The following is a 13,919-nucleotide window of genomic DNA, read 5'->3' on the forward strand; positions in this document are numbered from 1 at the left end:
TTGATCAACATCCATTCTATCCTCTCTCTGAGATTTGAAACATTAACTGTTGGGGGCATCTCAACAAACATACTTAAAATCATCAATAGGAGGGAGTAGAATAAGTCTGAATAAGGAAGTAGAAGTCCTTCTTGGATAAGAACTCAGCCATGAAGAAAGAGGTTGAAGAATGCATTGCTTCTTGCAGTCAGAAATGGTTCACGTTTGCACAAAGTCAAAACCTTACACCAGACACCCTGCCCCTCTCAGCATTTTCTTCCCTCTACACAGGTATGTTAGCACATATTACATCCACCTCTTTCCTGAAGGACTTCTTACCACTACAGTTTCCACAGCAAAAGCAAAAGTTTCCCAAATCATTGTAATGAACTCAAATTACATCCTTTTTATGGCTATTCTGGAGCTAATTCATCATCACACTTGCTAAACCAGATGGGAATAAGAAAGCAACACCCTCCTATAGATCCAGTAATAGGTAATTTTCATCCCCTCCCACACTCAGTTGAAGTCAACAGTGCAAAGATACCCAATATTATACTATTCCTGTGGATAATGTAGACACAGATAAAAATCAATGGGATCTACATTTTTTTTTCATTTGCCTATTGAGTCTTTTATTTTAAAGAAATTTAAAAAAAAAAAAAATTGAGGGGCTAGTTCAGCAGCGCAGTGCCTGCCTGGCAAGTACAAGTTCCTGAGTCCAATTCCCAGTACTCCCTCACCAAAAAAGAGAACAGAATTTAAGTGTCAATGTAGAGGCAAAATAACTCTATTAGAATATCTAGTATAAATGCTAAGATCACTAATCCACACAAATAATTTTAAACTTAAACAAAACCTCCCGCTACACTATTTTCTCCTACATAAAGTGTGTGTAATAGTCTAATGTACTAATACCCATAGGACCAGCTGCCACAATTTAACACTCCTTGGGCTTATATAAACTCAATATCTTCTCCTCTTATTTTCCTTTACTCTTTTATTTTTCATCTTTCTTTTTCTTTTTTCCCTGGAGAAAGATAAAGACAAAAATGATGCAGTGAAAGAGCAGCTGACTTATGAATCAAATCAGGTCACTTTTCACAAGTCAGAGCAAGTTCTTCTAGGACTATCCTCAGAATAAGAGTGAAAACCTCAAATTAATAAACTTTAGCTGAGTTGCCTTGCTTAATATAGCATTAAAGACAATCTTAATGGGGCTGGGGATTTAGCTCAGTGGCACAGCACCTGCCTGGCAAGCGCAAGGTTGTGAGTTCGATTCCCGGGACTGGAAAACAAACAAAAAAACCCAAAAAACAGACAATCTTAACAAAACAGCAGCATTGTCAGTTTATTTATTTATTTGGTCTTTTTTTTTCTGGTACCAGGAATCGAATTCAAGACCTCGCGTTTGCCAGGCAGGCATTGTGCCGCTGAGCTAAATCCCCAGCCCCAACATTGTCAATTTAAACGCTTTGAGGAGCAAAAGCATTGAGTTTCTTTCCATATCTGTTTTTTAGGCCCTTGCATTTTGCAAGCATTGTGGGGTGGTGATATGCATGTCAGTGTACGGCCTAGAACTCAGCCCTCTGGAATTTAATACTGTAGCCTCCCACTGGACATCTAGACAGCATGCACAAATAGACAGTAGTTTCCTAAAATAACCACTGAGACCAAGGACTCTCTGGGATGGTAACAGATTTCAAGTAAAATAAAATCTCAGAAATTCATTTGCAAACTGCTGTGTTTAAAAAAAATACACATTTGTGTACAGTAGAACTTCTTGGAAACTGTGAGATGAATTTGGGAATTTCTAAGATGGGGGGAATGGTACATAGTATTTTGCAAGAAATAACCACTAACTCCTGTGGGACTTCATGTCACTAATGATTTGTCTTTATAAGATACAGCTAGAAAAACAATGCACCACATTTTAAAATCCATTCACCCACTCTTGAAAAGTACTTTATTTAAATTATCCTAAATAGCAAAAGAAGGTTTTCAGAGTATCATTAAGAATTTGAATAACTGGGAAAGGAAGTAGAGAAAAGTTTCTGTTTTTTCCTTAGCCAGCTAAGGTCCTGACATGTTCTTTCTCAGCCTTATTCATGTGACCAAGAATAATAATATACCTATCATGGATTATTTTAACCAGTAGTTACCTTGCCAAATTACAGGAACCCGGAATGCATTCCTCCTTGCTATGTTTTGGTAACTCTTATCTAACTTCTTTCCATCCTCCCTACCTCCAATTGCTAAGGACGACTGTTCATACTACTATACTATTCTATGAAATTTATTTTTTAGTTTGCACAAATAAGTGACAGTATGCGGTATTTTTCTTTTTGTGTCTAGCTTATTTCAATTGATGTAGTGACCTCTAGTTCCATCCATGTTGCTGCAAATGACACAATTTCATTCTTTTCATGAGTAATATTCCATTGTGCATTTGTACCATATTTTATTTATCCACTTATTCATTGGTAGGCATCTAGGTTGATTCTATATTTTAACTATTGAGAATAGTGCTGCAGTAAACATGGGAATACACTTAATTCTTCATCATAAAGATTTCATCTCTTTGGACATACACCAGCTAATAGAATTGCTGGGTCCTGTGATGATTCTAGTTTTAGTTTTTGAAAGAATCTCCATAATGTTTTCCATAATAGGTGTAATAATGTGCATTCCTACCAACAGTGTACAACAAACAATCTCCTTTATCTGAATCCTCACCAGCATCTGTTATATATATATATATATATATATATATATATACATATATATATATATATATATATTTTTTTTTTTTTTGTCTTTTCATGAAAGCCATTCTACCTAGGGATGAGATGGTACTTGTTTCAAAATGAATAGGGAAAAAAAGTACAAAATTTACAATACATAAAAATGATTAACACTTGAAGAATTAGAAGGGTTTATTAACCTGATTTGATTATCGCACATTGGATACATATATCAAATTGTTGTAATGTACCCCATAAAGATGTACAAATATTATACCTCAAAAAATGAAAAAAGAGAATAGCCACCACAAAAATCTATACTTACTTCAGTCTCTGTTTTACACATGAGAAAACTGAGGCCTAAAGTTGTCTGTTTTCCCTGAGGACGTTCAGTGAGAAAGTGGCAGAACACAGAACAGAAAATCCAGCATTTTGCAACACCCAGCAGCCTCCAAGATTGTATTTATTCAGCATGTACTCTGGATGTAATTATATATGGCAAGACAAACTATAAAATCCTAACAAGTATCTATTTAACTCAGATTAAAATACCAATCTTCTGATTAAAGTACAGTAAAACCTATTAATTCCTATTCTGCAAATCTGGCACTTATGATAATTCAACTAGGTCTAGGTTAATGTTTTCCTTACATTACTCAGGAAGAAGGAACATATTTAATGTAAACATGATTAGCACAGGAAATGCTTAATTCTTATATGATGGCTGAAAGATAATTTTCAAGTATCTTAAAAGTAACCCACCAAAATCTCATTTTTCATCTATGTATTAAAGCACTTTTAACATTTTGCTGTGATATTTATATCTTGAAAAGTATAATGGCTCATTAGAACATTCTCATAATAGTTTGTTGTTATTTATGTCTTGAACAACATACTGGCACTAAAAATACTCTTAAGAGCAGCCTTATGCTGGGGGCACTGTAGATCAGGGATCACCTTGTCTGGAGAGCATGCTTAATATGCATGAGGTTCTAGGTTTCACCCTTAGCATCCAAAGCAACAAAATTTAAATGAATAAGAGCAGCTTTGGGTTAGGATTGTGTATTCTCTCTTGTATCTCTTACCATCAGCCCCCCAAAGCTAATGTTTTATTCAAAGTGAAATAGTTTTAAAAGTTAATATTTAAAGGCAACTAAAAAAGAAAGCAAGTTACCAGACTCTAGCCTGAAAAATTATGTCTGTTTTGTGGAAGTAATGAGTAAAGCTCTATCTTTACACAAAGAAAGATTGTGAACATTGAAACAGGCCTCCTCATCTGCACCAGATCCCTTTAGATCCATTTTTTGAGCAAAATCCCATCTGTTCCTATTCCAGAGAACCTTACACACTGGATGGAATTCTGTCCCCTTCTCTGGAGGACCCTTCTGTGCTCTTTGGAAGATCAGTAACTCATATGGGAGATTCCTGACTACACTCCCAGGGTCACCCCCTCTACCCATGGGGAGAGGGTAACTCTCCTTCTTTTAGTCTTATCCACTACCCATATATTAATGACCCTACATCCATTAACATTGCAACTGGCTATTTTGAACACTTCTGAAGTAAAGCAGAGAAGAAGGAAGAGAAGGAAGGTGTTATCTATAGGGCTCGCCTCATTCCAGGGAACTGTATCTCACAAGCACAGCAAACTGAGCTTGTCCTCATCATCACCAACAAACATGATCCTGCAATTCTGCTCTGTCTCAGATGTTAGCACCATTAATCTACCAGCTATCCAGACCAGGACTATATATTCACCCTTGGTTTCTCTCAGAACCTATATACAATTAGTCCCCAGGGTCTGATGCCTTTTCCAAAATCATTTCAATTCTTTCCTTTCCTGTCCAATAACTCAGAGTCTCCTAGGGGTCTCTATGCCCCCACCCTTGTTCCAAACTCAACTCTATCTTCTACCCAAGAAACCAATTTGCAGTTTTTGTAAAACACAAAAATGACAATCACACCCTTGTTTAAAACCCTTCAGTAGCACCATAGCACCCCCAGGACAATGCCAAAACCCCAGAAGTCTTCCCACTGTCCAGCTGACCATCAGTGCTCCTCATCCAGTGTGGCCAGGAACTAACTGAAGCTTCCTGCAAAGTTTATGCTGTTTCTGACCTCAGTGTTTTTGCTCCTGCTATTCCTTCATCTTCCCCTCATTCTGCAGAACTCAACTCAGGCATCACCTCCTATGGAAACTTTCCCTGTCTTCTGGATTAGTCTAGATATTCATTCTCATACTCCTCTGGCACCCTGTAGCTGTTACTGCCCCTTAACATTGCTTCCTGATACTCTACAGTATATTTCTGTCCTTGAGGGCAAAGGCAATGTCTTACTCATCTGTGTACTCCAGTTACAAGCACAGTGACAACTATGGCATGAGCACCCAATAGATGTCAGCTGAATGAATAAAACAAATAACAGGGATGCCAAACACAGACCCACCCAGGACACCTTCTGAGTTCCCCTCCACTCCTGAGAACCCCTGCCAAGTCTTAGGTAATGACCCTGGATAATCACATCAATTTTCCATACACTGGAGATTACTCTAATTTAAACTTCACTAATTTAGCTGGTCTTTACAAGTCAGTTTTAATTAAAGAGGTTTCCTCTGTTGAGATATTTCACAGTGTGTTTTGGATTGAATTATTTTGATATAGGCCTCAGTTATCTGTGACTTTCTATGGGTAGAGCCTTCTATAGAAAATGACAGAATTTTTAATGCTTTAAAAAGTTCCTGTTGAAGATATTTCTAAGCAGAATTTTGTAGCCACAGGTTTTGTAGTCACCATTCAGTCATAACTCCTTTCTTCATCCAAACCTTTTTAAGCTTGATCCTACTCCCTATTTCTTTTTCTTTCTTTGGGAATAATTTGAGGCAAAAAATGTACTTATTCATTCTAGAGTGAAAGAAGATGGAAATGATTAAAACATACATTACACAAAAGGTATAACTGCTTTTGGCTCACAATAACCAATATAATTGAAACATGCACTCAAACGCATTTCAGTTTAGTATCTGGCTTATTTTTCCTTATGAAGTCAATGTCTAACCAACTTAAAGGAAAATAAAGCATTTTCAAGTTAAAAAGAACAACTATCACTTTTGAGTAAATGCAATCAGCATAATATTCTAGCAGAACATTATGAACATTATAATACATAATAATAATAAACATTTATGCCATTAGGGCCCTTAGCATTGCAGAGAAATAAAGTTTGTCCCATGGGTTTGTAATCTAAATTAAACAAGTAAACAAGTAACACTACCTCCTCTGGTACAGATGAGAAGGTCGGTTCCAATGCTGAGTTTCACAGGTGATAGTTAATTAACATTTTATCCCAAGCAGAGAAGGAAGAGAGAAAGAAAATTACAATCAATATTAACAGCATCAGAATTCACTACAAATCTCATCAAAGTCATTTGTAATGTGAATATAACTTAAGAATCTTATGACACTCCCGGACCCACTTGAAAGCCCCTTATTCCCTCATCTACTGGATTAATACCTAAGAGGCGCATTTTCCAGGTTGATTCATAGGCAGCCTCACACAGCCAATGGGCAGAGCTACCTGAAGTCACGAAATCAACTGGATTAGCTCTGGGGACCCACTGCTGTTTATGACACAATAATTTTCTCTGAGTTTTTGTCTTTGCACACTCCTATGATTAAGCATGCAATGACAGAAAATACACTAAACACAGAGCTATCTCTTACTACATTTGTTCATAAATATGTACCCTCACGCCCTTATGACCAAAGACTTGAAATTAACATAAACATTTAAGCCTCTAGTATCGAATTTTCCTCCAATTAGCTTCATTTTCTATTGTCACAGAAAAAGATATAGCAAGTAGTGATGATTGCTCAATCAGCCCCCTACTATTAAAAAAATAATTTTTAATTAGTTATTTTTGTTTGTTTGTTTGTTTGTCTGTTTTCCAGGTACCGGGAATCTAACTCACGACCTTGCGCTGGCCAGGTAGGCGCTGTGCCGCCGAGCTAAATCCCCAGCCCCTAAATATGTTAGTTTTTAAATGCTACAGAAATAGTACCAAAAACAGTACCCTTAAACAAAAGACACTGCACTGTTAAGTGAAAGATACTAAAATATGTTTTCCATTAAGTGTTACCCCAATAATTTCTTCAATTAAAATACCTAGAATCAATATGGTAGACTTAAAATTTCAGAGGCTAGGGCACAGGTTGAGGCAGTGTTGCCTGTTGATGGCTTGGTTACCGTCCCTTCACAATCACTAAATTCAGTCTGTCCCAGGAATGCAAGACACAGCATGTTTTCTACCTGCCTATCATACTGCTCTGAATGTGGCAAAGTCAGTGCCCAAGTTGTACACAGCAACAGCTCCCATCAATCACACAAATTACACCTAATCGCACAGGGGCACAAATGCACAGTAAAAGATAGCCAACACCTAACTGTCGAGTCCAGTTGCAAGGCAGATCTTGCTATTAACTAGTCCCTTCTTAGAACCCTCATTTTATGCCTGAAGAATATACTTTTATATCTGGATTACCAGTATCTGCCCCCTCTCCATGAAAAGTGTACTATATGAGAATAAAAATATAAGGTTTTTAGGCACTCCAGGTAATTTTATACCATCCACATAGAAAATAATAATAACAATGAAAAATACACAAATGGTATGTGCAGTATCTTCTGTAGCAAGAGAAGAGCAAAGACCAAATAGCAAATGCTATACCAAAGGTACAGTAACTGTGCTATTGAAAACACCATCGGCTCAGTTATTTTCCACACAAAGAACTGAAAGATAATAACCTCTATACACAAACAAAGCTTGGGCTTTACAAACATGTCAGAGCATCAAAAGGCATTAGAGTAAGCCACATCCAATGTGGTGATTTACCCTTGACTTTGTCTGAATGCTCCAAAGAAAAAAGAGACCCAATTTTCCAATACACCAAAAGCACTGTTCTTTAAAAGCTTTCTCATCTTTCCTTGTACAGTTGTCTCCCAAATATACTGTTTGGTTTGCTAATCTTTTGATTAAACCCTTCACCAAAAGGCTTTCTGCATCTTTGACAAGGAAAAAAAATTCAGGGTCATTAGAGATTGAATTTTGTTCCCCTAAAATGTATGTTGAACCTCTAACATCCAAGGTTGGACTTCATTTAGGAATACAGTCTTTCAAGATGTAATAGAGCTAAGACGAGATCGTTAGGGTAGGACTTAACCAATATGACTGGGGTCCTTGTGAGGAAGCAGAACAGAGAGAAGGGCATGTGGCAATGGAGGCCAACACTGGAGAGCTCAGCATTAGCTAAGACAGCAGACAGCCAAGGACTGCAAACACCTTCACCAAATCACCAAAAGGTTGCAAGAGGCAAGGAAGGGTTCTCCCCTGTAAGTGTCAAAAGGGTTATGTTCCTCTAATACTTCAGTTCAGACTTACATCCCCTCAGAACTAAGAGACCATAATTTTCTGTTGCTTCAGGCTGCCTTGTGTACTGTTTTATAAGAGTAAATCTAGGAAACTAATATAAGGGGTTGTCTCAAATATATTTATCTTAAAATAGGAGTTATAATTAATCCTGATAAGGGGACTATCTCAATGCAAGAGACACACATCTGAAATTATATTTTTAATTTTTATCAGTACATGTTTGCAGTACATAATGATTGCATTCACAGAGGGGAGCTGGTACCTGTACATAACATTTCTTAATTCCTTTTACTTCCCTTTCCCTCTCTTCCCTCTCCCTCCAGCTCTGGTCCCCTTCCCATTTGAGACAGATCTATCTCCCTGTTCCCTATTATTTATCTTTTATTTCACTCTTTAATTTACTTACACTTTCGGTTTCTCATATAAGAGAAAGCATGTGATATTTAATCTTGTTCGTCTGAATTTTTGTTTTGTTTTGTTTTTTGAGACAGGGTCTCACTATGTAGTTCAGGCTGGCCTTGAACTGTGTATTAAAGGTAATAGCGCAGTCAAGTGGAATTTCTATTTTCAGTATTTTGAAGAATCTCCATACTGATTTTTATAGCGGTTGTACTATTTTGTACTCCCACCAACAATTAGAAGTATTTTTTTATTCCTTGCCTGGCCAGCATCTGTTATTTTTCAATAATAGCCATTCTTCCTATAGTAAGGTGGATCTCAGTGCTGTTTTAATTTCAGTTTCTCTAGTGGCCAAAAATGTTGAACATTATTCACGTATTTATTAGCCATTTGCATTTCCTCTGAGAAGTGTCTATTCATTTCAACTGCCCATTTTTGATTGGGTATTTTATTTTGAAGGGCTATAATTTGACTTGAGATCTTTACATATTCTGTATGTCAGTCCTCTGTCCAAAGAGAATAAGGCAAAAAACTTACCCATTCTGTAGGTGGTTTCTTCATTATGTTGCTTGTTTCCTTTTCTGTGCAGGCACTTTTTAATTTGATATAATCCAATTTGTTGATTCTTGATGTTGTTTCTTGTGCAATAGGAATTCTGTTCAAAAAGTCCATGCCTATGCCTATGTCTTCAAAAACTTTACCATTTTATCTTAGTAAATTGTTTATTTCTTAATATTAGATATTTGAGCCATTTTTATTTAGTTTAGTACATATTGAGAAATATGGATCTAGATTCAATCTTCTACAAGTGTATTGCCAGTTTTCCCAGCACCATTTGATAGAGGCCACCTTTCCTCCATGTATGTTTTTGACTTCTCTGTCAAAGATCAGATAAGCTCAAAGTGCTGGGGCTGTTCTGGCATACCCTCTGCTGTTCTACTGACCTGCATGTCTGTTGTTGTGCCAGTACCATACTGTTTTTATCACTGTGCCCAGGATTACTTTTGCTATCCTGGATGTCTTTTGGGTCCACATGAATTTTAGGACTGCTTTCTCTACACTGTGAGGAATGCTGTTGTTACTTTGATTGGGATTGAGTTAAATCTATGTATCAGTTTTGGTAATATGGTCATATTGACAATACTGACTCTGCTTTTCCAAGTACATAAGAAACCTTTCCATCTCTTGGTGTCCTCTTCAATCTCCCTTTTTAGAGTACCACAGTTTTTGTTATAGAACTCTTTTACTTCCTTTGTCAGGTAGTTTCTAAGTATTTTTCTAGAAGCTACTGTGGAATGGCATTGTTTTCCTAATTTCTTTCTCTTGTGAGTTCCTTATTGGTGCACTGATTTTTGTGTGGTAATTCTGCTCAGTAATCACGCTGAATTTGTTAGTTTGTAAGAGTCTTCTAATGTACTCTTTTAGATCTTTTATGCAAAGGATCATGTCATTTGTAAGTAAGGATAGTTTCGTTATTTTCCTATTCGTAACTTTTATTTCTTTCTCTTGCCCAATTGCTCTGAGTGCTATACTTAACAGAAGTCATGCTAATGGACAGATTTGTCTTACTCACGACTTTAGAGGAAAAGTTTTCTGGTTTTCCCCATTGAATATGATGTTGACAGTAGGTTTCTCATAAATGGCTTTACTCAGATTGAGACAAGGTTCTTCTAAGCTTTTCTTCAAGGATTTTATCATGAATGGATATTGAACTTTATCAAAAGCTTTTTTTCTGCAACTATTGGGATGATCATGTGATTTTGTCCTTACTCCCCTTCATGTGATGTACTAAACTTATCAGTTTGGGTGTGTTGGACCATCTTTACATCTCTGAGATGAAGCCTTTGTCATGATGTATAATTTTAATATTTTGTTGCATTCTTGCTAGTATCTTGTTGAAAATCTTTGCAACTATATTCATTAAAGAGATTGAAATATAGTTTCAGAATCAATAATGCTAGCTTCTAGGAATGAGTATAGCAGTACTCCTCTTTAAATTTCATTGAAGAGTTTGAGGAATATTGACATTAGATTTCTCCCTAAAGTTCTTACAGAATGCAGTGGTAAATTCGCTGAGTCCTAGTCTTTGCATAGTTGGTAGGTTTGTCATTACGGCTTACATCTGACTGTTATTGAATTACTCAGCGATTTTGTATCTGCTCCGTTCAGTTGCAGTAATTCAAATATATCCAGGGATCTATTGATTTCTTCCAGATTTTGCAATTTATTGGAATACAAGTTACTAACAATTTTGTGGATTTTTGTAGTATTCACTTTGATTTTGCCTTTTTCATTTCTAACTGTAATGATATAGGTCATTTCTCTCTTTTTCTTTGGTGAGATTAGCTGAAGGTTTGTCCATTCCACTTATTCTTTCAAAGAGCCAGTTCTTAGATTCACTAATTCTATTTTTTTAGTTTTAAGTTCATTACTTTCTGTTCTGATTTTTATAATTTTCTTACTTCAACTAGTTTCAGAGTTGGGTGCTCTTTTTTTCTAGGACCTTGAGGTGCATCACTAGGCTATTTATTTGGGCTCAATCTATTTTTTTGATGTGGACTGACAGTTATAAACTTGTCAGGACTGCTTTTATTGTGTCCCATAGCTTCTCATATGTTGTACTGTTATTGATTCTAGCAGCTGTCAATTTCTTCTTTAATTTGTTCTGAGACCCATTAATTATTCTAGAGTATATTGTTTAATCATTATGTGTTTGCATAATTTCTGTGGTTTCTTTTGCCATTAATTTTTAGTTTCATTGCCCTGGGATTTAATAACATGCATAGCATAAGTTCTATTGATCTTTATTGATTTAAGCATGTTTTATGGGCTAGTCTCTGGTCCCTTTGGAGAAAGTTCCATATGTTGCTGAGAAGAATGTGCATTCTCTTGTCATTGAGTAGAACACTCTATAGATATTTATTAAGTCCTTTTGCTCAATGGCAGGGTTCAACTCTGATATTTCTTTGTTCATTTTCTTAATCTAGTTGACACATCTCTTTGCGATAATGAGGTTGTGAAGTCCTTGACTATAACTGTGAGCTTTATCTTTTCTAATACTATTTGCTTAATAAAGTTGGGTGTGCCAGTCTTCAGTGCATATACATTTCTAATTGTTATCCTTCCTGTCAAATTGTTCCCTTAATCAATATGTAGTGATCCTCCTTGCCTCTTCTGATCAGTTTCGGCTTGAAGTACACTTTGACAACAGAGTAGCTAGTACTACTTGGTTTTGGGTTCCTTTTCATGGAATATTGTTTTTCATTCTTTTTAAAAATTTATTAACTTATTTTTTGATTTAAATGTGTTTCTTCTATGCAGCATACTGTTGCATTTTGTATTTTGATCCAATTGCCAATCTGTATATTTTGATTATGGAGCTGAGACCATCCACAGTAAGAGTTACTACTGAAAGATACTGACTTACTTCTGTCATTCTGTTCTTTTCCTGTTGCTGATTCATTTTGTTTTTTCCTCTCTCCTGCTTAGCTACTCACCTGCCTTATGCACTCATTCCATTAGACCACTGTTATTGATGGCTGTCTATAGGATATCCTTGAAAAATGTTTTTCAGGTGCTGATTTGGTGGTCACAAATTTCTTAAGGTGCTCTTTCTTATGGAAATGCCTCATTTCTCCATCAATTTTGAAAGACAGTTTTGCAAGATTTATTATTCTGGTTAGAAATTGTTTTCTTTCAGGTCTTGAAACACTTCACTCCAAGCTCTCCTGGCCTTTAAGTTTTGTACTGAGAAGCCTGCTGTACTTCTACTAGGTTTGCCTTTTTAAGTGATTTGTTGCTTTTCTCTAACAGCTTTTAAGATTCTGTCCTTCAGTAGGACTTTGGGGGTTTTGATATGTTGTGTAAAAGTCCTTTTCTGATCATGCCTATTTGGGATTCTGTATGTATCACTTATCTGTATATTAAATTATTAAGAGTGTTTTCTGCTATTATTTCTGGGAACAGAGTTTTTATGCCATTCATGTGTCTTCTGATTTTTCATTAATTCCAACTGATCTTAAATCAATCTTGTATCATCTAGCGCTCCTGCATATGTTTTCCATGTTCTCTCATTGCTTTTAAGGTATCTCTAAGTATAGAGTCACCTCAGTCCCATCCACTAATTCTGACACTTTGTCCTCATATTAGTTATTTCTGCAGCCCATATTTTCAATAGAATTTTTTATCTTCTGAATTTTTTTTGGTAGATTTTCATGAACTCTAATTCTTTGCTAAATTGCTCATTCATGCTTTGTATAACTTTGTTTAGCTCAACTAGCTTTGTATTAGTATCTTTTATAAGCTCAATGACCACTTTGTTTATTAAGTTCATTATCTATTTAGTTATATCATTGAGCTTGATGAGTACCTTATTGATCTGGGGTTTTTCCTTGGGTTTTATCATTTTGTATAATTCAGCTATTTGGCTTTTGATTTGATTCCTGAAGGTCATCCTTTATCAGAAGTGGAACTTTTTGAAGGCATTTTGTTGGCTTATTTTCTGATGTCTATTGATTTGTTGTGTTTTGATGTGTGTGCGTGTGCGTGTGTGTGTGTGCATGCCAAAGACTTCAGGTGAGAATTAAAGTGGAAACACGTTGTTCCTTGTATGGAGATCTCTTTAGTTAGTGTCTGATTTCTTTTTGTTTTTTGTTTTTTGTTTTTTTTTTTGGTTTTTCTCCAGTACCGGGAACCGAACTCACGACCTTGCGCTTGCCAGGCAGGCGCTTTTGCCGCTGAGCTAAATCCCCAGCCCCAGTGTCTGATTTCTAATGATGTGCTCTGTAGGCTCGTTATAGGCCTTTTCCTTGTCTGAAGATCTAACCACCTTCATTAACTTGCAGAGAGATGGTTATAGTGTAATTGTCTATCACCTAATTATCCAGAAATGAACCAAGAATTGTTGATGACACAAAAACAAACCAAGTATTGACATACAGTGAAAAACAATAGCAAAACCATGCTGCTTTGGCAATAGTAACACAATCAGCAACAATAAGAGAGTCAAAAACAAAATGGATACTGACAAAGGACAAGAACCAATAAAAGCTACCACTGTATCTCTATTGTGTTAGCAGAGGCAGGTTCCCCTCCCTGGGGCTTGGGACTAGGTCTCCAGTCTGCTTTATTCTTTTCTCTACATTGTCATCTGTTTTTTTTCAGCTTCTCTGTAGTTTCTCATTTTCCTGTCAGCTACCTCTCTGTTCCCAGAGATCTGCTGTTCTTTTTTTTTTGCCACCAAGTTGTTTTCCAGGTATCTTAATTCTGGTTTCCAGAGCAACTGTATTTTACTGCTGACCCTTACTCTGTCATTTAAAAACAAAAATCTGCCCCCAAAAAATTATTATACAAAACCGAAGATCTTTGGTTAT

The 13,919-nt window shown here is 36.2% G+C and overlaps 1 protein-coding gene across 5 annotated transcripts in view; it reads right to left on the reverse strand.

The window, feature by feature from the left end:
- The window catches only part of Enox1 (ecto-NOX disulfide-thiol exchanger 1), a 552,470-nt gene that overhangs the window by 492,957 nt on the left and 45,594 nt on the right, over positions 1–13,919 (reverse strand). For 3 of the 5 annotated variants that reach the window (XM_013506964.1, XM_005409058.2, XM_013506963.1), the window contains exon 1: positions 5,994–6,012. The exons of 1 other annotated variant lie outside the window; for it this stretch is intronic. The gene's annotated coding sequence lies outside the window, so the exon portion shown is untranslated. Of the gene's footprint in view, positions 1–5,993; positions 6,029–13,919 lie in introns of those variants that run through there. One more of the 5 variants, XM_013506967.1, reaches the window with a different exon arrangement.

Source organism: Chinchilla lanigera, unplaced genomic scaffold (genome assembly GCF_000276665.1).
Source record: "Chinchilla lanigera isolate Chin_1 unplaced genomic scaffold, ChiLan1.0 scaffold00117, whole genome shotgun sequence".
NCBI lineage: Eukaryota > Metazoa > Chordata > Mammalia > Rodentia > Chinchillidae > Chinchilla > Chinchilla lanigera.